The sequence below is a fragment of the Lynx canadensis genome, chromosome F1 (assembly GCF_007474595.2).
Source record: "Lynx canadensis isolate LIC74 chromosome F1, mLynCan4.pri.v2, whole genome shotgun sequence".
In the NCBI taxonomy this organism is placed as follows: domain Eukaryota; kingdom Metazoa; phylum Chordata; class Mammalia; order Carnivora; family Felidae; genus Lynx; species Lynx canadensis.
In genome coordinates, this window is record NC_044319.2 from 38856767 (window position 1) to 38880068 (window position 23302).

At 43.2% G+C, this 23302-nt stretch overlaps 1 long non-coding RNA gene across 1 annotated transcript; it reads right to left on the reverse strand.

Moving 5' to 3' along the window:
- Window positions 1–8439: 8439 nt before the first annotated feature.
- Window positions 8440–15785, reverse strand: LOC116737845. Its single transcript, XR_004343107.1, has 3 exons — window positions 15774–15785; window positions 12578–12580; window positions 8440–8868 (listed from the first exon to the last, which is right to left on the reverse strand). It is a non-coding gene; the product is annotated as an uncharacterized LOC116737845 (long non-coding RNA).
- Between the last annotated feature and the right edge of the window lie 7517 nt (window positions 15786–23302).

Here is a 23302-nt window from a genome sequence, read left to right on the forward strand (position 1 = left end):
AACATGCAAAGATGTGTTTGGGAAGACGATTCTGGAAGCTAACTGTAGGGTAGACAGTCGGGGGAGAATGTGCAGGCAGGAAGACTAACTGGGAAGCAGGGCAGGAATCCAGACTTGTGTACTGAGATCTAGGTCAGGCTGGTGGCAATGAGGATCAAAAGGAGCCAACGTGAGCAATATTGAAAAGGAGGAAGTGACAACCGGATAAACCCTGCTTCCTTCAGTCCTGTCATTTGGCTACACCTCCCTCCCTGCCTCCCCCTTCTCTCATCAAGAGACCTCTGGGACACTCCTCATTCACCAAAGCGAGCATTTGGCTCCTGGTATTTGTTTGAAACTTAAGCCCTACTGTCCCCTACCTTCAGCGGTGTGTTGGAGCAGGCTTGCTCCAGCTCATGAAGACCAGCTGATAGATTTTCAAGCATTTCGTAAGCCGGCTGTTAGATCTGGCTATTTACTCAAATAAAATTACAGAGACTTACCGTTCAATCGATTATATATAAAGCAAAGGTAATAATAATTTAAAATGCATCAGCCCTTAATTATCTTACTACACTTTGCTGTTATCTTCTGTTGTCTCTGGTCTGAAGGTTATTCCGGGCCTATGGTATCTACCCCTTGGCAGCCTCATGTAATGGCGGGCTTCTGCTCCTGTCTTCCTGCCTTGCGTTCAGTGACATCAAGGTAGCAGCTTGAAACTGTGGGAGCAGTCACACTATGGAAACTATTCAGGGCTTTATCGATTGCTGTGTTGAACGTCCAGACTTAAGAAAGTGAGGAAAATGTTAACAATGCAGATTCAACTCAAAAGTAGTGCAAAAACAGAGACGTTTCAGCTTAATGAGTATAATCTGCACAATGGTGAGAAACAGTTTTATGGTAGCTCACACAGATTTAATGACAAGGTTTTTGGGAAAAGAGTAAATGGATTGGGATATAATTCCAATTGTTAAACCATAGGCCGGCTACCGATACAGGAATTTTGCAAAAATTAATTGATTAGCACTCTGTGAAAATCAACTGGTTGCCTGGAATTTACAAAAAAAGAGGACTGATATTATTAGTGGTAAGTTGTGAGCTACACATCCTTTGTACCAGTAAAATTTATAATAAATCGATGTAAATATATGTTTGCATACCTTGCCCCCTGGCCCCCACCAAGAGAACATGTTATTAAATACTTACCAACACATTACTGCACACCATCCAGGTGAACACCCTGGTTTAATCTTTCGTAAATGTGAATTCAACTAAATACCATTCCACTGAGTTGACTTTTTGTTTCCTAATCGGTACAGAATGTGGATTAAGTTTTCAAATTCAAAAGGCTCTTTTTTCCTGAAGTTTTAAGAACCGCCTCATATCTTAGTATTTTACTTATAAAATTACAAATATTTACAATTACTTTTAAGGGTGATGATTAATATTTCTTTCCCTTCACAAACTTGGGTGTTAAACTTCTTTGAAAATTTTAAATTGGGTGTGCCTGGGCGGTTCAGTCGGTTAAGCATCCGATTCAGCTCAAGTCATGATCTCGTAGTTGGTAAGTTGGACCCCCACGTCAGGCCCTCTCCTGTCAGCACAGAGCCTGCTTTGGATTCCCCGTCTCCCTCTCTCTCTCTCTCTGTCTCTCTCTGCCCCTCCCCTGCTCATGCATGCACACACTCTCTCTCAAGAATAAATAAACATTGCAAAAAATTGGGGGGCACCTGGGTGGCTCAGTCAGTTAAGCGTCCGACTTTGACTCAGGTCATGATCTCATGGTTCGCGGGTTCGAGCCCCAAGTCGGGCTCTTTGCTGTCAGCGCAGAGCCTGCTTCAGATTCTCAGTTCCCCTCTCCCTCCCCTCCCCTCGCTCATGCTCACTCTCTCTCTCAAAAAATAAAAGTTAAAAAAAATTTTTTTAAAGAAAATTTTTTAAATTGCATTTATACATTTAATATTTTCTATTTATATTAAGAATCTTGATTGATAAATAAATCATCCCCAAGGGACTAAATATTAGATATAATTAGAAATACCATAAATCTCCACACTGCCGTGAGAGAGCTTATGCCCATCCCTCACGGTGGCTGCCACCAGAACCCCAGCAATGTTTAGTGCTCCGACAGCACAGTGCTAGGCATTGTCTACAATTAACTTTCTCTTTTGAAGCTTTATGTTAGCCTGGGTCCTCTAAAAGTTAAACCTAAAGATGGGGTTAGAGGTGCAAGAGGTTTGGGAGCCGGGATACCAGTAAGGGACGATGGGGAGGGAGTCGGAAAAGGAAAAGACTTGGAAAAGTTTGCTGTCAAACAGAGATGCTGAGCACTGGGTGGGGGTTGGGGAGGGAGACAGAAAGGAGGGAGGGAGGGGAGTATGTTGGAAGGGTGGGAAGGATGGAGGGAAGGAAGGCAGATCATAAACTGCAGTTTTAAGAGTTTTGTCTGTCAGAGGAACAGCCCTGCCTCAGTATCTCCTTCCCAACCCCCAATGGGGCAGCCTGTGGGAAGTGCAGCCCAGACAGAATTCACAGTGATGGATTCAGGGGGTAGCAGCTGGGATCAGGGATCCGTTAACACTCTCTGCAATAGGAGATCTAACAGACACATTCTGTTGGCCACCGCAACCCCTTAGCTTTTTGTTTTCCATTATTACTATTACTATTATCATTATTACAAAAGTAATACACAGCACATAAACACATATCTCCTTTATCTCTCCGCACCTGGCCTGAAGCTGTTTTCTTCCTCAAAAATTGGCACTATTAACAGTCTGGTGTGTATTCTTTCACACCTTTTTTTAATACTTTGTATATTTAAATGTATGTGTACAGAAAGATTGCATATTAAGGATGATTTCTTTTGTTTGTTTGCCTTTTATAAAATAATACATATTGGGGTGCCTGGGTGGCTCAGTCGATTAAGTGACTCTTGATTTTGGTTCAGGTCATGATCTCACGGTTCGTGGGTTTGAGCCCCACATCAGGCTCTGAGCTGACAACAGGGAGCCTGCTTGGGATTCTCTGTCTCCCTCTGTCTCCCTCTCTGTCTCTCTCTCTGCCTCTCTCTCAAAAATAAAAAAACATTAAAAAAAAACAAATGAAAATAAAATAATACATACTGTTCTATTACCTGCTTTTCCTTTTGTTCTTGTTTTCTTAAAATTTAATGTCCATTAGTATTTCCCAAACCTCTTAACTGTCAAATTCCTTTCCCTGTTTTACACATCCCCTCTGGAATTTTTTAATTGTGTCATTTTAGTGAGAAATACCATTAAGGAGAGTTCTTAAGTAAGAAAAAAATATTTTATTTTAGTTAGGAATTATTAAAGCGTATTTAAACATTATATGTAAAGATATGCATTACAAAACTATAAAATTTGACATTTTCCCATTAATGAGTAACATGTTTAACTTACTTTAAGGAACTTATAACAAAAAACATGATTGGATGACAAGTTTTAAACTATCAATTTATGTTTAGTTTGGGGACAAAATGTACATTAAATATAGCTAAAAAATGTGACCACACCTAATATAGGTTAAAAACTGCCTCCAAGGCGGGGTGTTTGGAATTCTTATATTTTGCACTAAAAATAGTTATTTTTTTATCATCTGTTTTATTTCTGAATGACCGGATGAAAACAGTGGTTTTCACGTTACTATTTGCAAGTATTGCCCACACGGGGTAGTCGTCATTCCTCATAAATGAAGAGCTGAACTGGATATCATCGTCTTCCCTCTTTTGCCACTGGCTTTTGAAAGCTAGAGGCATCTTGGGGCGCCTGGGTGGCTCAGTCGGTTAAGCGTCCGACTTCAGCTCGGGTCACGATCTCGAGGTCCGCGAGTTCGAGCCCCGCGTCGGGCTCTGGGCTGATGGCTCAGAGCCTGGAGCCTGCTTCCGATTCTATGTCTCCCTCTCTCTCTGCCCCTCCCCCGTTCATGCTGTGTCTCTCTCTGTCTCAAAAATAAATAAATGTTAAAAAAAAATTAAAAAAAAAAAAGAAAGCTAGAGGCATCTTGATGTGAATTCTAATGAATTCAGATCAGATTAACGCAATCTACGGGTTCAACAAAGAGCATTTAGAGGTAACTCAGCAGCATTGCTATCATTTTTGTGCTTCCTGTTATCTTCCTTTTTTCGAATTCAGTGCTCCTGACGCTTCCCTCCCTTAGCGCACACGCACCGGGGCATCCACTATGCAATATGGGACCACAAGCAAGGGGCCGTGGAAACCACTGCAGGTCAGCTCTGTGGGTGACAGCCCAGGTAGCAAGGGCTCACCTGGCCGCCCCCAGTCACTGGCCATCCTGGGATGCCGCTCCTCTTACTGTCCCGTTTCAAAGGGAGATGTTTTGAAAACTCATTTTCTTTACTCAAAGTGAAAAAACCGGTATTGAAAGAGGATGCCTCCGCCGCCTGTAAGGTTGTCAGCCACAAAGAACAGCTTAGAGCATCCCAGGAAATGCACCAGCAGCTGTGGACATGCCACCCCCTCCCCGTGTCACCTGCTGCCTAGGACTAGCCACGCAGAAGTGCATGACTGACCTAAACCAAGGATTGGGTTAGGTCCTTTGTGATGTTAATGTCCTGGATCCCAGGAAGCTAAAGTGGCGTGTGAAACACAAGTAGTTAAGTTCAAAGCCTAGAAACTCTAGCTCCGTATCCCATTACTGACTTCATTTATCACATGATTTTCTTCTAAGTAAAGACCTGGATGTTGGAAGAGGCTCTATTCCTTCAAACAAACTATTCAATGTCACTGTTGTGTCCTTATAGATAACAATGACAGCAATCATAATACCTTCAATAGAGGATTTGCAGGCAACCTTGCAATAACTCCATGTTCCCCCAGGGGTCTGTAAGACAACAGGTTGGTGATGACTTATCTAAAAAATGGATGGACAGCAAATACTTCAGACAGTCCTCCATAAATATTGTTTCTCTCTGCAGAGCTTTCGAAAGGTATTAATGGCAGTGAGTCTGAGATTATGTTTCCTGATAAGAACCTGGAAAGCAGCTATTCAGGTAGCCAGTTAAAAGCAAAGGAATTTTCAGATGAGGGTTATCTGAATGCGTATATTAAACAAGTAAAAGTACTTTGGAAAGTAATTCTGAGTGATAAAGCACACCTTCTTTTCCTTAGCCATCACAATCGCACCTCTTTCTATTTATTAATATTGCTAATCAGGCTAAAATAACCACTCATGCATAACCTACTATAAGGTATGACACGCAATTTTGAAAATTAAATGCACATGCTGACATGTAACATGAGCTCCTGTTCATTGTAAAATAATAACAGATGGAATTCTACAGGATTCAACATTGGAAGTTCAATCATTTTATAAGCAAGGGCAATATTTTACCATACTATTTGTAAAGGCATCCAATGTTTTTTCAAATTGTTCCTTTGGGGGGACACTTGGGTGCCTCAGCTGGTTAAGCATCCAACTCTTGGTTTCGGCTCAGGCCACGATCTCACAGTTCGTGAATTCAAGACCTGAAGTGGGCTCTACGCTGAGAGCCCACTTCAGATCCTCTGTCTCTCTCTCTCTGCCCCTCCCCCGCTCCCATACATGCACTCTCTCTCTTTCTCTCTCCCTCTCTCAAAAATAAATAAGACATTAAAAAAAAATGTTCCTTTGGTAGTCAAGAAAACTAATTTCCAGAGATGGTTAGTCTGCACAGAGAGTATCTCAATCAATCTAGCTGAAATTGTGGACTCATTAAGGTCCATCTTTGATTATTAATACATACTAAGCAGTTACCATACATATGTCGCTGTGCCAGGAGCTGACTCATTCCCTGGGTCCATAAGACACTAACTTCTGTGACACAGAAGTGCCAAATGGAATGGGGCACACATGTCATGCAGGGAGGCAGGAAGGGTTTCATCTGTGAAAGATATGAAGATAAACGCCACGGAGTTTTGTCTCCTAAACTGAGTCTCTCAAGTCCACTCATATTCTGAAACTATGAGTTAGTCAGCTCAACCCCAATAAAATGGTTCCAGAGTCTGAGAGCAAAAAAGGTAATGATAATTTCAATGTAAAAAGAAGGTCATTACCCTATGACCTGGATTCCAGAAGCCCTGCTTCATCTTCTCTTTAAAGAAAGGTTTCTGCTAAATGTTTCCTTTTGTTTTCCTAATTTACATTGGTTATTTCAAAAGAGAAAAACAAAGAGCTATTTGTCTCTGAAGAAATGAAATGGCCAGGTAAGCCAGCGACCAACAACGACACACATCTGTGAACTGCATAATCAATTCTGTGATTAGGCAGAGGAGAGCTTTGCACCCACATTGATTTTCAAATGCAAATCTGAATACAGCTAATCTTCACATAAATATAATAGGTATTGCATTGATTTTTTTCCCTCATGATCATATAAAAAATTAACTGAAGTGATGGTAAAAAGTAGCATAATATTATTCAAAGGTAGACCATGATAAGTTAAAGTTGCATATTATAATTTCTAAAGCGACCACTAAAACGAACACACACACACACACACACACACACACACACAATTAGGTATAGCTAAAAGTCAACAGAGGAGATAAAATGGCATACTAAACAATACTCAACTTAGCCAAAAGAAAGCAAGAAAGGAGAAGAAAGGAACAAAGAACAGTTGGGACAATTACAGAACAAAGAGAGCAGACTTGAATCCAACCATATTAGAAGCTCCAATGAAGGTGATGATAGAAAATTTGTGAGAAAGGTATAAGTAACAATGACACATGCACATGTTTCTATTTATTTTTCTAAGTTTATTTATTTATTTATATAAGCAATCCCTCCACTCAACGTGGGGCTCGAGCCCATGACCCCAAGATCAAGAGTCATGTGCTCTTCCGACTAAGCCAGCCAGGGGCCCCTAATGCATTTTTATTTAAAACAGATCATTGTTAATATATTTTAATGTGTGTTTGTCTCAATTTCCCATGTGTTACTTGATCATCAACCCCACATAGAAGGAAAAGTCACTGCATAACTCATCTACAGCTCCATCAGCGAAATCCCTCAGTTTTGAGTAACATGGCAGGTGCACCCATAATGAGGGCTGCTGCCCTCAAGAGAAATGATTGTTTTATTTAACTGATGGCTGCTGCCTTCATCAGGGTGCTAGGGACCTAGAAAGATGTGCACAGAACATAACAAAGAGATACGCTATGCTTGTACACTCTTTCTGTCCCCCATACTAACTACTCTCATGAGTCTGAGACACCTACTTGGTGCCTCAAAAAAGTAAGATTAAATAAAGAAAGGTCAAGATGTTAGTCGCACACACAAGTGCAGAAAAATCTCAATAAATTTGATATTAGGAAGAAAGGTGATATGATGTCTGCATATCCATGCCTATAGATATTTCAAAATCAGTTTCTAGATCTCATGAACACAATAATATAGCAACATTTTCGTATTTTTTTTTTTTTTGGTCTGAGACTCTCAGCTTTACTAATTTTTTTTTTAATTCAAGTTAGTTAACATACAGAGTAGTCTTGGCTTCAGGAGTAGGATCAGCAATTCATCTCTCACATACAACACCCAGTGCTCATCCCGAAAAGTGCATTCCTTAATGCCCATTACCCATTTAGTCCACCCCCTGACCTACCTCTCCTCCTGCAACCCTCAGTTTGTTCTCTGTATTTAAGAATCTCTTATGGTTTGCCTCCCTGTTTGTATTTTATTTTTCCTTCCCTTCCCCTATGTTCATCTGTTAAGTTTCTTAAATTCCACATATGAGTGAAATCATAGGATATGTGTCTTTCTCTGACTGACTTATTTCACTTAGCATAATATACTCTAGTTCCATCCATGCAACATTTTTATAGCAAAGCAGACTGAATTCCTGTGATAAATAATTCTCAGTCCCACACAGGCAGGAGACTTTAAGAAGTTCTGCTTTAATAACAAGAGAGTTTAATTACAAAGCCAATGAGTTACGATCAACACTCCCAGCCTCCCCCAACCCATCTTCCAAGAGCTGGTACCACAGCCGCATACACAAGTAACTGCACTTGTATTTCCCTCTTGTTTTGGAGGGACAAGAGGGGTCAAAACAGCACAGTTTAACATCCTCAGGTAACTAACACTTTTCCTAGAGGGGACCTGTGGCTGCAGAGATTTTAGTTAACAAGTCATTTAACCCTGGGGTGTAAGAGATACCTTATTAATCAATTAGTGACAGAGAAATGGATTTTCTTGGGGTGCCTGGGTGGCTCGGTAGGTTAAGCGTCCGACTTCGGCTCAGGTCGTGATCTCACAGTTCATGAGTTCCAGCCCCACTTCGGGCTCTGTGCTGATAGCTCGGAGCCTGGGGCCTGCTTCAGATTCTGTCTCCCTCTCTCTCTACCCCTTGCCTGCTCACACTGTCTCTCTCTCTCTCTCTCAAAAATAAATAAACATTAAAAAAGAGAGAGAGAAAGAAATGGATTTTCTTCCTAAGGCTGTGACATTCGACAACATGTGTGCCACACTAAGCCACCAGCTAGTACCACAACTTTAAGAAGAAATAGGACTTTAGCGTTATGGTTTTAGCACCAAGGCCGCCTTCCCCTTCTCCCACCTCCTTGGTTAGCCTTCTGACCCAACCACTGCGGTCTCTGTCCTCGCTTCTTGCACTAATCACCTCGCAGATTGCTCTGCTCCCACCCGTGCTCCCCTACACAGAATTCCTAACACGGGCCCAGAGTGAGCCTTTATAAATGTCAAGTCAGATCGTGACACTGCTGTGCCCCACACCTCACTCTGTCTTCAAGTGGCCTTTGAGGTCCCACGGGGTGTGATACTCCCCTCCCCACGATTGCTCTGATTCCACATCCCGCTTCTCCATCCATCACCCACTCATTCCACTCCAGCTGCACCAGCCTCTCCGCCAGACTATGCACTGGGCACATTTCCACCTCAGGGCCTTTGCGGAGGCTCTTCCTCAAACACCCGCGTGACTCACGCCCTCACCACTTCAAGTTTTTCTTTAAATGTCTCGCACTCAGAGGCCTACCCTAACTACCTTTTCAAAATTGCAAACCAGCCCACTGATCATTCTCACTTTGATCTTGTTTTCTCCCACATGGCAGTTACCACCTACTGATGGCCAAGAATGTTAATATCGATTCTATTACATAGCTTTACATAAAAGTATAATTAATTTACATATTTTGCTTTCTTTGTTCTCTTGCTAGATTGTAAGACCTACAAGAACAAAGATTTTCATCTCTTTTGTTTCCGGTGTCTAAAACATGGCCATATTCAATGAATACGTGCTGAGTTTCTGAATGAATAAATGAGAGGGTACATTTTCATCAAGAGTCAGGCACGAAGAGCCCTAGGTGCCATGATGAGTCTAAACTTGATCCTGAGGGCAAGGGCAAATGACGAAAAAGATAAATTTAAAAACCTCCAACAGGGGGAAAGTTTCCTGACATTGGATTTGGCAATGATTCCTTGGACAAAAAAGACAGCAAAGGGAAAAAAAACAGATAAATTAGGCTACATCAAAATTTAAAACTTTTGTGCGTCAAAGGACACTATCAACAGTGAAAAGAAAATAGGAGAAATAGAAGAAAATATTTGCACACAGAAGAAAATATTTGGAAATCATATCTCTGATAATGGATTGACATCCAGAATACACAAGGATTGCCTACAATTCAACAATGACAAAAAAAACAATCTGATTTAAAATTGGGCAAAGGCCTTGAATAGTCATTTCCCCAAAGCTGACATACAAATGACCAATAAGCCCATGAAAAATCACTGGTCATTTGGGAAATGTAAATCACAACTAAAATAACATACCACCTCACACCCATTAGGATGGCTGTTATTAAAACAAAAACAAAAACAGAAAACTGTAAGTTTTAGCAAGGATGTTGAAAAACAGAATCCTTGTGCACTGCCGGTGGGAACATAAAATGGTACAGCCACTGTGGAAAAGAGTCTGGTGTTTCCTCAAAAAAATGAAAGAGAATTACCACAGGATCCAGCAATTCTACTTCTGGGTATATACCCAAAAGAAGTGAAAGCAGGGTCTTGAACAGATATTTGTTCACCTATATTCATAGCAGCATTATTCACAATAGCCCAAGAAACAACCCAAGTATCCATCAACAGATGGGTGGATAAACAAAATGGGGCATATACATACAATGGAATATTATTCAACCCTAAAAAGGAATGGTATTCTCACACATGCTACATGGATTAACCTTGAAGACATGCTAAGTGAAAGAAGCCAGCCACAAAAGGACAAATACTATGTGATCCCACCTATATGGATTATCTAGAGTAGTCCAGTTCACAGAGACAGAAAGTAGAAGGGGCTGTTGTCAGGGGCTGGGGGGAGAGGGAATAGGGAATTCTTATTTAATGGGTATAGAGTTTCAGTTTAGGTAGATGAAAAAAGTTCTGGAGATGGATGATGGTGACAGGTGCACAACAATGTAAATGCACTTAATGCCTCTGTACATTTAAAAATGGTCAAAGTGGTAAATTTCATGCTATGTATATTTTACCACAATAAAATATAATAATTAATTTATAAAGACCTCAAGATGGTTTCCAATGAGCTCCTACCCCATCCCCATATTCTACCAGGATAGTCTGTGTGACCAATAGAATATGGCAGAAGTGATGGTCCTTCATCTCTGAGATTAGGTTATAACAGACTACAGCTTCCAACTTTATTACTCATTGTAGGGAAAGTCAGCTGCTGTTTTACAAATCGTTCTGTGGAAAGGCCACAAGGTGAGGAACTAAAGCCTCTTGCTGTCTACCATGTAAGCTTGGAAATGGATTCTTTGAGCCCGGTAAGCCTTCAGGTAACTGTTCCCACCAACCGCTTGACTACAGTCTCCAGAGACCTTGAGCTAGACTCGCTCAGCTAAAAGCATTCCACTTAGCAAAGTCACTGACAGATGCCTGACCCTCTGCAAATATGTGAGATCATAAATGTCTACTGTCTTAAGTTGCTAAATTGGGGGGCAATTTGTTACACAGCAATAGGTAACTAATGAAAGGGATAAGAGGAGGCAGGACAGACAATTTAGAGTCTACTGCAGTATTCCAGTTCTAAAGGAGAAAGGGTCTGGACTAGGACAAAGGCAGTGGAGGGAAGAGGCTGAATCTCCTTCAACAGGACTCCAAAGGCCGGAGTAACAGGACTCGATAAGATACCTCATTGGATGCAGACACAGATAAGGAGTGGGAATCCAGCATGATGCCCAGATTTCTGACATGGTTGCCTGGAAATGAAATGAATCCTCAGGATATAGACCGATACTGACCCCCTCTGATTGATTCATGATCTCCAACACCAACCGAGCTCTAGGCTGTTTCCTTGGTATTTCCTCAGCTACTACGATACATACACTTCCTCCGCACAACCCCTGCAACAGCTCAAGGTCGCCTCTGCTTGCCTGATGCAGGCAGCATTTACCATTCTCTCCTCTCTGCCCTGATGCACATTTACATACTTGTAGTGTTTTGCAATTACTGGTTTTTACTTCTATCACCTTTATTTTATTTTTTACCCTTGAGGAAGAAATTTGGTTTTTCCATCTGATAGCCCTTGGCCCTAGAACACAGTAAGTGCTCAATACATGTTGATGAGAAAATGAAACAACAAAGTGACAGCTCCACTCCACCCATCAACACACTTATTGGGCCACATCTGCTCAAAAGAAAATTTCCTTATGCCAACATTTTATACTCCTCCCTCCAGAACACCCTTCCCAAGATAACTAAGCAATCCTTCCTGCATTCCTGGAATGGATTCTCCAAGGATTCCAAGAGTCCAAAATGATCTGCTTTAGCAGTGGACCAAAGGCAGCCTTTTGGACAAACAAATAGGAGTGACAGACCCCGAGGAAAGTTCTCACACTAGAAAGAGAACGCATCTGACCACCAGAAACTTACATTCCAACCAAAAAGTGGGATTTTTTCCTCTGTTCCCCTTTTTAGGTTTAAAATTATAAACCCATTGCCTAAAAGTTCAAGTCCCATGAGATATAAGGTTTATAATTCCTCACCCCTCCTATTAGGTCTACTTCTCTTGAACAAATAATTCGTTCGCTCAACAATATGTATTGAGTGTCTCTTATGTGCCAGAGACATAATAGCTGATGGCAACCTAGGAAGCTGTTCTGCTTCCTCCTTCAAATGTTTCAAAGAATATTTTGAGATAGGAATATGTCTTAAGGTCATATCAAGCAGCAAAAGCAATAAACAAAACTCTTCAATATGTAATATGATCCCAGTTTTGCTGACATGTATGTGTGTCTATATGTGTCTGTGTATGCGTAGATATATGCACACACACACACGCACACACACACACACATACCCACATGCGAGAGACAAGACAGAAATGAAATACACCAAAATGCTAACAGGTTGTATACGTTTGAAGTTTTCCACAACAAAAAATGAAAAACAATGTTAAAAGTGGCACTGGCTTTATGAGTGAGGATAATTTTCTTTGTACTTTTCTAATTATCTAAAGTAACTGCCATAAAAAAATGGTATCAAATGTCATTTAAGGGGCGCCTGGGTGGCTCAGTCGGTTGAGCGTCTGACCGGCTCAGGTCACGATCTCACAGTTTGTGGGTTCGAGCCCCACATCAGGCTCTGTGCTGACCACTTGCTCAGAGCCTGGAGCCTGCTTCAGATTCTGTGTCTCCTTCTCTCTCTGCCCCTTCCCCGCTCACACTTTGTCTCTGTTTGTCAAAAATAAATAAATGTAAAAAAAAATTTTTTTTAAATGTCATTTAAAAAGACACCTAATATGGAAAAGAATATAACAAGTGATTAACAGTAGTTACAGCTAAAGGAGAGGAAAGGGGAGAGAATGAGCTCTTTTTGCTTCCTTCTTATTGTTACCTGTATTTTCCTAAATTTCCTATAGGAAATCATGTATTTTTTAACTGGGAAGTCGAACCTATTTAAAAATTTAATTAATACATACATGTTATGGACTGAATGTTTGTGTTCTCCCGAAAGCCATATGTCGAAGCCCTTAATCCCCAGTGTAATGGTATTTGGAGTGAGGCCTTGGGGATGCTGAAGTCATGAGGATGGGGCACCCATGATGGAATTAATGGCCTTATTTGAAGAGGCCAGAATCCCCCTTCTCTTCCCCATGTGAGGAGCCCATAAGAAGGCAGCCATCTGCAAACCAAGAAGAGTCTCCCCAGACACTGAATCTGCCAATACCTTGATCTGGGACTGGTCAGCCTCCAGAGCTGTGAGAACTAAATGTTTGCTGTTAACACGTCTGTGGTATTTTGTTACAGCCCCCTGAACTGACCAAGACCATAGAAAACAATAGACATCTGAGAACATAAGCATTTCCTCTACAATGGCTCTGAATAGCAGCCTTTTCTCCTGAAAAGTGACTGTGTACCTCTTCTTTCTATATTAGAATGCTTCTTCCGTACTAAATGGGTCAGCATTCAGATTTAAAATGTAAACCCTTGCTCAGGTTGAGACTCGCCGGCTAAGCACAACTTCTATGCCATCGTAAGCCCAGGGGTCCAGGAGCCAGTCTTCCTGGAGGCAGACCGGCTCTTCCTCAGAAAGACAGGTGAATAGGCAAAAGAACAATCTAACCTACCAGTCCTTCCACACCTGTGTCTGGAATTTGGGTCCTCAGACATTCCCAAGTTCTTTTTGGCTCCAGCAGCTCTTACCCCAGAGCCAGCAGAAGGTGTGAGGCGTCACTGGATTTGCCAGGTCTTCACACCGCCACCTTTCCGTTTCTGAACACAGTCTCGGAAGCTCGCACAGCAGGTAACTTAATGTCTACACAGCATACACATGAAGTCACCACTTCGTTGTCAGGCCCTCCTACCCGGGCTGGCACCGAGATCCCTCACCCCGCGAGCGCTGTTGGCACCCCCGTATTGTTCTGTGCGCCATGGGACACCGGGCCACTCACCTGCTATAGAACCTCAGAGAAGAACTCCATAGAGTTCCTCACATCCCTGATGCTGCCATCCTCTTACCCAGTCTGGTTCCCTCCCTCCCTGCCGTCTTAAACCACTTCTTCCACTCAGTTTAGGGATTCTTCATAGCCCTAGGCAAAAAGGTTCTCCTGATGCTTTGCAACCTTTATTTATTTATTTATTTATTTATTTTTAGATACCCCTTTATTTATTTATTTGTTTTCTTTGAAGCAAACTCTACGCCCAATGTGGGGTTGAATTCACAATCCAAGATCAAGAGTCACATGCTGTACCAACTAAGCCGGCCAGGAGCCCCTGTAATCTATCTATCTATCTATCTATTTATTTAAGACATAGAAAGAGTGTGTGTGTGGGGGGGGGGGGGGATGGGGGGGTGCACTTGCATGAGCAGGGAAGGGGCAGAGAGACAGAGAGAGAGAGAGAGAGAGAGAGAGAGAATCCCAAGCAGGCTCTACACTGTCAGTGCAGAGCCCAGTGCAGAGCTCGATCTTACAAACCCTGCAGTCATGATCTGAGCTGAATGCTTAACCGACTGAGCCACCCAGGAGTCCCCCTGTAACATTCTTTTAAAGCAGAAAGTGTGGGATCGAGCCTCTCCTTGGGCTCTACTCTAAGTATGGAGACTGCTTAATATTCTCTCTCTCTCTCTTCCTCTGCCCCTCTCCCCTGCTCATGCTCTCTTTCTCAAATAAAAAAAAAAATTAAAATTAAAAAAAAAGTTTAAAGCAGAAAGCACTGGCCTATGTTTGGAGACCTCTCAGGCTGAGTCCTTCGAATCAGGAAGACAACAGAACATTGCCTGGGGCCTGTAGGATGCTGATAGCCTTTCTCAGAGTCCAGACCTCTTATGTATTTGGGTGAACTCCAGTCCTTCATGGACCCCACTGGAAACTTGTGGAGCTGCCCAGCTAGCTGGCCTTTGTGAGTTCTGTGGTTAAGAAGGTCTAGAGTTCTCTTTGCCCCCCAGTAGCTAGGCTAATGGACGGCAGAGTTAATATGAGTTCTAGGCCTTCCTAGTTGTCTCCTCTACATCTGACTTCTCAGAACGGCCAATCCCAATATTCCCAGACTTCTCACCATTGCAGCTGTCCCCACCCCATCTGTGGTTCTTGGTGATCTTATCCTCTCTGGCAACATTTTACTTTTTTTTTTTTAATGTTTTATTTTTATTTGAGACAGAGAGAGTGCTGGGGAGGGGCAGAGAGGGGGACAGAGGCTCTGAAGCGGGCTCTGCACTGACAGCAGAGAGCCCAGTGCGGGGCTTGAACTCACCAACTGTGAGATGAGGACCTGAGCTGAGCTGATTTCAGATGCTTAACCAACTGAGCCACCCCGGCGCCCTAACATTTTATTGATACCAAATTGAGCTACTACCCAATTTCATTTTTTTTAAAGTTTATTTAAGTCATCTCTATATCCTACATAGGGCTGGAACTCACAACCCTGAGATCGAGAGTCGCATGCTCTCCTGACTGAGCCGGCCAGGCGCCCCTAATTTGATTTTTTTTTTTAAAAAAAAAGGAAAGGAAAAGGAAAAGACTTACAGTTCCTAAGCGTGTTCCTCTCTATATGCTACAAACATGGGGCAGAACTACCTTGTCCCACCCCAGCAACTTTAGTAAGAGCAAACGCAATGGTTGGGCTATAGCCTGTTACTGGAGTTTCAGGCTGAGGCAAATTATTGTTATTCCCAGGTTATAAACCCTAAAAAAAAAATCCCATAATGGAAATGCTAACAGCTCATTAACTATAATGAGTGCCATTGCAAAGGACGCGTTCCGGCACAGGGTTGGCAACTGTGTTAACTGGTCTTTTAGCAACCGGAAGAGCTCATATGCCAGGCAAGTAAGGTACTTCATGTTGGGACCAACCACTCCGCAGTTGTGTGGAACTCCTCCCAGTGCCCAGTCGGGCCTAGCAAAACCTATTTCCACGGCCTGATTTGTACCTTGAGAGAAGGCAACACATCTGGGGGACAGTTGACAAAGAGGGGAAGCCAGCTACCAGCACGAGCAGACGTGAGATCATTAGCCTCAGACATCGGACTGCAGGCAGCGCCTGTTATCACAAACAAGCTGTTTGCTCGCGGTTTGAATCTATTTCTGGAAACTGTTTACCTAAATGAAATTACTTACCCACTGGGGCATGGTTCAAAGCTCAAAAGATAAGTGCAGTCGGCTGCTAAAACGATGCAAGCCTGGGAAAGCAAGGGGGAAAGAACAAAGTTAGATTAATCCTAGGAAAAAAGACTCAATGCCGTAAAAATTACATGGCATTCTTTTAGACCATCAATTAATTTGAATTCCAAAAGTTCAAAGCCACTATTTAAGGGAACTAATTAATAGCTAATATTCTCCCCAGAGTGATCTCCTAGAAGGTTTACAAGAACCAGTGCACGGAGGGGCTGACTGTTCCGTCCCCCAGTGGTCAATACAGGTAACACCAGACTGAGTCCTTGGAGCACAGGACTGGGATTTCCCGTGCCTGGAATAGTAATGACACTTAGTAGGTTTTTCTCAGACTCCTCCTGAACTTCAGTTACTCTGGGGATTTGGCTTACTGAAGCCACCTTTGAATTATGCTCCGTGGAAAGTTGGCCCTAAGGTCCAAGACTAGAACCTAATCTTGTAGGTTCTATTAAAATTGTTCTTTTCGTCAGCTACTCTAGGGGAAAGTTCTTATTTGAGTTTTTAACCTTAGGTGCAGAGTGTTGAATTCATCTAATGCCTCAGTTTATGGCACGTCATTTTCCCTGGTCCACACCTGTTCCCTCTCTTTAATTTTTGTAAATTCTCTTTTGATCTCCCTACTCACCTCTATCCTCTTGTCCTCCAACCCACAGGCAGATAGCCTAAGGCGCTTAATGTTTATTTTGTTTGCTTGGATGTTGGGATATTGCTGTTTTGTGTCCATATATTTTCCGTTTTGCTCATCACCCTTTTACCCAGATTTTCTTTTATTCATGTTATAGTCTAGGCTTTGTCCATTTGCATTTTCACTGTTTACACATTTGAAGTGATCTCAGAGATAGATTCTTTGTGTTCTAATTTTTTATTTAACATTTCTATCATGGGACTTTTTTTTTTCTAGGCTTTGATAGTCTTTTTTTTTTTTCTTATCTCCCTGCACCCCCAGCAGGTGACCACTGCTAACAGCATGGGCATGGTCTATCCCCACACATTTCTCCAGGGTCATTCAAACCCTTAAACTCCTGGACACACATATATCTGTTTGTGTGTGTGTGTGTGTCTGAGAGAGAAAGAGAGAGAGAGAGATCTACTTTAATAAAAATGGATTCAAAATTCATCTCTCTGAGGTTTGCTTTAAAAAAATTTTTTTTAATGTTTATTTTTTGAGAGAGAGACAGAGCACAAGTGGGGCAAGGGCAGAGAGAGGGGGAGACCCAGAATCTGAGGCAGGCTCCAGGCTCAGAGCTGTCAGCACAGAGCCCAATGCAGGGCTCGAACTCACAAACTGCGAGATCATGACCTGAGCTGAAGTTGGCTGCTTAACCGACTGAGCCACCCAGGTGCCCCCTTTCTCACTTTTTAGACTCATAGTGAATGGAGGACAGTGGGAGCAGGCACGTAAAGTATCATAACATTTTCCATCTGCAGTTTGATCCAAGGATTCTAAGAACATTGAAAATTGACATTTTCCCAACAAAAAATAATGGTTTTAAAAATAATCTTCCAAGAAACCCTGAAAGTCTAACACATGTACAGAGCTTTTATGGGAAGGTACTAGGGGTATTAGGAATGATATGGTTGGGGCTGAACTCAGACTTTTCCTGGATCAGGCAAGAGGCAGGCCTAACTAACCAAAGAGAAGGTATCAGGGAGTGGTGTGAAACTGGGTCAAACTGTCAGGATATTGCAGGGCATGGAGGAATGTAAAGTGAATGTTCCAGAATGAGCAGATTTCCGCCCTGAATCCTGAGACTGACATGGGGTTTCTTGTCTGACACCGAACTTTCTCTTCCTAAATACATGGGACCAAATTGGAAACATACTGTGGTCAGTGTGTGTAAAAAATCTAGAAATTGTCATAATCCAGTCGGTCAACTCTACTGGCATGCACCCTGGGCAATGGAGGCCAAAATGAGAGGATGAAATGATTACAGAAAGGGAAGCAAAGAATGTTGACTGCTTGCGTAACTCTTTATCACGGGATCCGAAATCAAAACAGAGGCTCTGAGACCACTTAACTTGTTTAGAGTGGACTGAGACCCACCACCTCATCAGCTCAGGTTGCTGGGTCATCATCTTTAGCAAGATGCATGCGTAAGCTGCATTGAGCAGCAGGTGAAATGATTGGCTCCCTTCCACACCACTATGGGGGCTCCAAACCAGCTTCAGTTCCTGGAGAGGAGTCCTAAAGGAGAGAGGTGACAAGAAACTCAAATCATTTGGGGCACCTGGGTGGCTCAGTCAGTTAAGCGTTTGACTTTGGCTCAGGTCATTATCTCATGGTTCGTAAGTTGGAGCCCTCCATCAGGCTTGCTGCTGTCACCACATAGCACACTTTGTGCTGCTCTCTCTCTGGCCCTCCCCAGCTTGTTCTCTCTCAAAATAAATAAACAAAAAAAGAAAAAGAAAAATTCAAATCATTTGATACATGTTGGAGAACTGTCTTAAAGAGCTCGCAGGTCCCCATAGAAAAACACAAGTATGACAAACTGCACAATGTGTGGAGATGTGTCCAAGCTGTACAACAAAACTAAATACGGGATTGATTGGGCCTGGGGAAGTCAAGGCAGGCCTCACAGAAGAGACGGCGTTCAATCTGGGCCTCAAAGGATGAGTGGAAACCCATAGACGTCATCCTAATAGCCAACATCTATTATGAGCTTACTAGGTGGCCAGTGCTGTTCTAACAGCTTAGTGTGTATTGTCCCATTTACTGTTCACAATACTCTTACAGTTATAGGTGTTATTATATTATAGGTGTTACGGATGAAAAAAATGAGGCTCAAAGAGGCTAATCAACTCACTCTCAGTCACAAGTGTGTAGTAGAACAGGAAAGTGAATCCCGTCCTTTTTAGTCCAAAAATCCTGGGTTCCCTCTATTTCCCTATGTCCAACACTCCTTCAGATTTCCTACAAAATAAAGGGTGAGGGGAGAGGACTCAGAGAAAATGACTTTGAAATGCTGCCTGGACTTTCTATAAAGGCCGCTAGGGGGCAGTAGAGAAGGGGAAGAAGAAAGGGCACCTGGATGGGATGTAGGGAGAGAAGGGAGCAGAAAGCCTGAAACAAGAGACTGGAGACAAGCATAGAGAGTATGCGAGCCAAGCTCCGAAGTGTGATCTTTCTTCTTTAAGAGTCTTCATAAGGTGGTTTTTCTCAATTGAGGTGAAATTCATGAAGTGAACAGTTCAGTGGCAGTTAGTACCTTCACAATGTTGTGTGACCATTACCTCTATCTAGTTCCAAGTCGTTTCTATCATCCCCAAATAAAATGCCCTACTTATTGAGCAGTCACTCTCTTTTCCTCCCTACCCCCAGCCCTTGGCAACCATCAATCCACATTCTGTTTCTATGGATTTCCGAAGTCTGGACATTTCATGTCACAGACTCATACAATATACGGCCTGGCTCCTGGAGTCTGGCTCCTTTCACTTAGTATGTTTTCAAGGTTCATGTTGTAGCTCATATCAACACTTCGATCCTCTTTAAGGCTGAATAATATTCCATTGTATGGATATACCACAATTTATTTATCCATTCACCTGTTAGTGGACATCAGGATGTTTCTACATTTTGACTATTAGGAACAGAGTGTCTATGAACCCTTGTGTGTGCCATAGCAGTTTGTAAGCTGATGTGTGTTTGAGAAAAACAGGAAAGGATTAGAAGAGTGAATGAGATCAAATTGGATACCAATATCTAGTACCAGCAATATAGACTTTGTGATAATTCCTTTTTTTCCCCAATGTTTATTTACTTTGGAGAGAGAAAGAGACAGAGTGCGAGCAGGGGAGGGGCGGAAAGAGCCTGCCTCCAGGCTCTGAGCTGTCAGCACAGAGCCTGATGTGGGGCTCGAACTCGTGGACCGAGAGATCAGGACCCGAGCTGAAGTCAGATGCTTAACCGACTGAGCCCCCAGGCACCCCTTGTACAATAAGACTTGTAATAAGACTTGAGCAAGGGGAAGGATTTGAGAAACAGTTTAGAAGTAGAATTGGCAGGTGCACCTGGGTGGCTCAGTTGGTTGAGTGTCAAACTCTTGATTTCAGCTCAGGTCATGATCTCACGGTTCGTGAGGTCAAGGCCCACATCGGGCTCCTCACTGACAACACAGAGCCTGCTTGGGATTCTGTCTCTCAATCTCTCTCTCTCTCTCTCTCTCTCTCTCTCTCTGCCCTTCCTGCCCCAAAATAAATAAACTAAAAAAAAAAAAAAAAAAAAAAAGTAGAATTGGCAGATGTAAAGTACTGCGTAGGGAATATACCCAATAATAGTGTAGTGACTTTGTGTGGGAAAAAATGGTCACTGGATTTATCATGGTGATCACTGTGCAATTTATGTAGGTGTTAAATCACTACACTGTACACCTTAAACTAAGAGAATAGTGTATGCCAGCTAGACGTCAGTTGAAGTAGAATCGGCAGGATGTGCTTGGCAAAGTGGGCTGGTGGTGAGCAGACAGCAGGGAGGAAAGAGGGAGGCATCCAAGAGGACTCTAAGGTTTCTACCTTTGCCTGTGATGTGATGAGGAAGCCACAGAGTGAGGAAGAACAAAGCTGAAGTTTAGAAAGTGACTTTAGGAGGGCGTCTGGCTGGTCTAGTAGGTCAAGCATCCCGTTCTTGATCTCAGAGTCATGAGTTCGAGCCCCATGTCAGGTGCAGAGATTACTAAAAAGAAAGAAAGAAAGAAAGAAAGAAAGAAAGAAAGAAAGAAAGAAAAGAAAAGAAAATGAAAAAGAAAGGAAAATGAATTTAGGATTGAACTTGAAGTACTTCTGGCCATTCAGCTAGATATCCTGTGGGCACTCAGAAACCCACCCAGGAGAGTGTTCTGGGCTGAGACCACCCAGGAGAAAAAGGTGTGCAGAGTAAGAGCGGGGGCTGAAATGCTGGGGAAGCCATCTGAGGGGAGAGCAGCTTCTGGACCATCGCAAGCACTGTCTGCTCCTCCTACGATGCTGTTCCTGTTCTCTCAGCCTGGATCTCTGAAAATCCAGCTCACAGGACACCTCTTCCTGGACAGTTTGCTAACCCTCAACCTGAGTTACATTCTCCATAGGTCCCTAAGCACAGTTGTGGCCACAGCACACTGCAATTCTGTAACGACGTGTGATCCTATTGAGTATGAGGTCAGGGATGTGTCCATTACCTCTGTGCCGCACGTACGAGGCACAGTATAACTATCGGCCAAACGAATGAATGAAAGAATGAAAAGTCCGTGAAGAAGACAGAGAAGGAGGTGTCAGAAGAAGGAAGAGAATCAGCAGTTTGGGGGAATTCCAAAGGAGAAAATTCCAAGGAAGAGGAATGAGCCATATAAAATGCTGCAACAAAAGTGGAACAGGAAGGGGCACTCGAGTGGGAATTAGGTGGTCCGTGGACGTTAACAAGGTGGGCGTGGGTTCCTGGGGATGGAAGACTGCCGCGGGCTCAGCATGGGCATTGGGGACAGCAGATAGTAACTGCTAAGGACAAGTAGGAGACACTGAGGTGACAGGAAATACTCTATGAGGAGGTGGAGGGGAGGAAGTGAAGAATGGCTGGAGGAGGCAAGTCATAATTAAAAGAAAGGAACCTTTCCTAGGGGACAAGGAAGGATTTATTTGCTTGTAGGTTGGGAAAGCCAATGAAGAAACAGATAGAAAGGGAGGCAAGCAGAATGAGAAGAAACACAATGAATGAACAAGGATAAATATAATGGGGGGGGGCATGTTAAGATTTTAGAGAAGGCAGCTGGTAGATCGTGTTATTCTTCAGCAAAACTCCCACAGGTGGACTTTATTTTCCTGCCCCAGTGACTCTGGGGCATGATGTGCTCTGACTGGTGGAATGTGGAGACAATATGTGCCAGCTCCAAACAGAGGCCTTAAGAGGCCTGGTGGACCTGCTCCCCTCTTGCACTTCTGCCCTCAGGGGGCCAGACAGGTGGTGCCTCGTCAGCCCGGGACCTCAAAGAAAACAGTGGCACAGACCCAACCAGACCTGCCGCCTGGAGCCAAGCCCAGCCAAGCCCAGCCAAGCCCAGCCAAGACCAGGACCTTGAAAGAGAAACGAAGGTTGTAACTGTAGGCACTGGGATTGCAGGCTGTTTGTTATGACAGCAAGGCCAACAGATGTACTGCAGAAAGGAGTGATGTGTCTCGGGAGGGTCCAGGGCCACTGCTTTCTCAGCAACAGGAGGGGAAGCAGAGATGGATGAACAGATGAACACGGACACACTTGCGGGTGGAAGGAAGGGAAACTGAGGAACTTCTCACCTGACGCTCTTTTACCGGCTCAGCCCCAGGCGAGGCCATGTGGGGAGGGCGGAGCAGCAGTGTGGACTCGAGGAGAGGAGCGCCAGTGAGGAAGGGCTGCGGTGGAGGGTGGGAAGGGTGCCAGACTGGGGGCATGAGAATGCCCAGAGTCACAGGGCACTTGACCGAGCCCAGGTGCACAAGCTCACATGAGAACGAGAGGTAGAGGGTCCCTTTCCAGATGGCTTCAAAGATGGAGAAGGAAAATGTGGGAAGATGAAGTTTCCTAAGTTCAAAATTAGAAGGAAAAATGTCAAAGCTTCTTTTTTGCCATGTCAGGGACGTATGTCTGAGAGTGAGGTCAATGTCATGGGCTTCTTAATATTAGGTACCACTGACGACAACGAAGGGGAGGAATTGGCATAAATGGCAACTTACCCTTCCTCCTTGCTTCTCACCGTCTCTACTATTGCTCCCAGCCACCTGCGTGTCACTGCCAGCCCAACAGAAGTACAGCGACAAAGGGACCGTGGTCCAGGTCCCCCGGCTTCAAGTTACTCATGGGAACTCTTGTCTCATCCCTTCTTTACTCTCTCTCTCTCTCTGAACTTTGCTGCAAAATTTCAAAGCTTACTGCAAGATCCTTTAAGCTGACCCTACAGTTTTTATGTTATTGTAAGTGCTCAGTCTAGAAACTCCAAAAATAGGTCAATGGCAACAATAGTTTAAAAAAGAAGTTAAAGATTTCTTATGACATCATATGATATCTCTAAATGATACCTCTTTGGTTATCTATCCAGAGCATTTTTTAAAATTATTTGTTGTTGTTATTATTATTGCAGGGTTAGTGTACCTTGACGACAATAACTATAAAGCAGAGCTTGGCCAGAGACCAGGCAGTGTGATAATTGGGAGCATAAACTC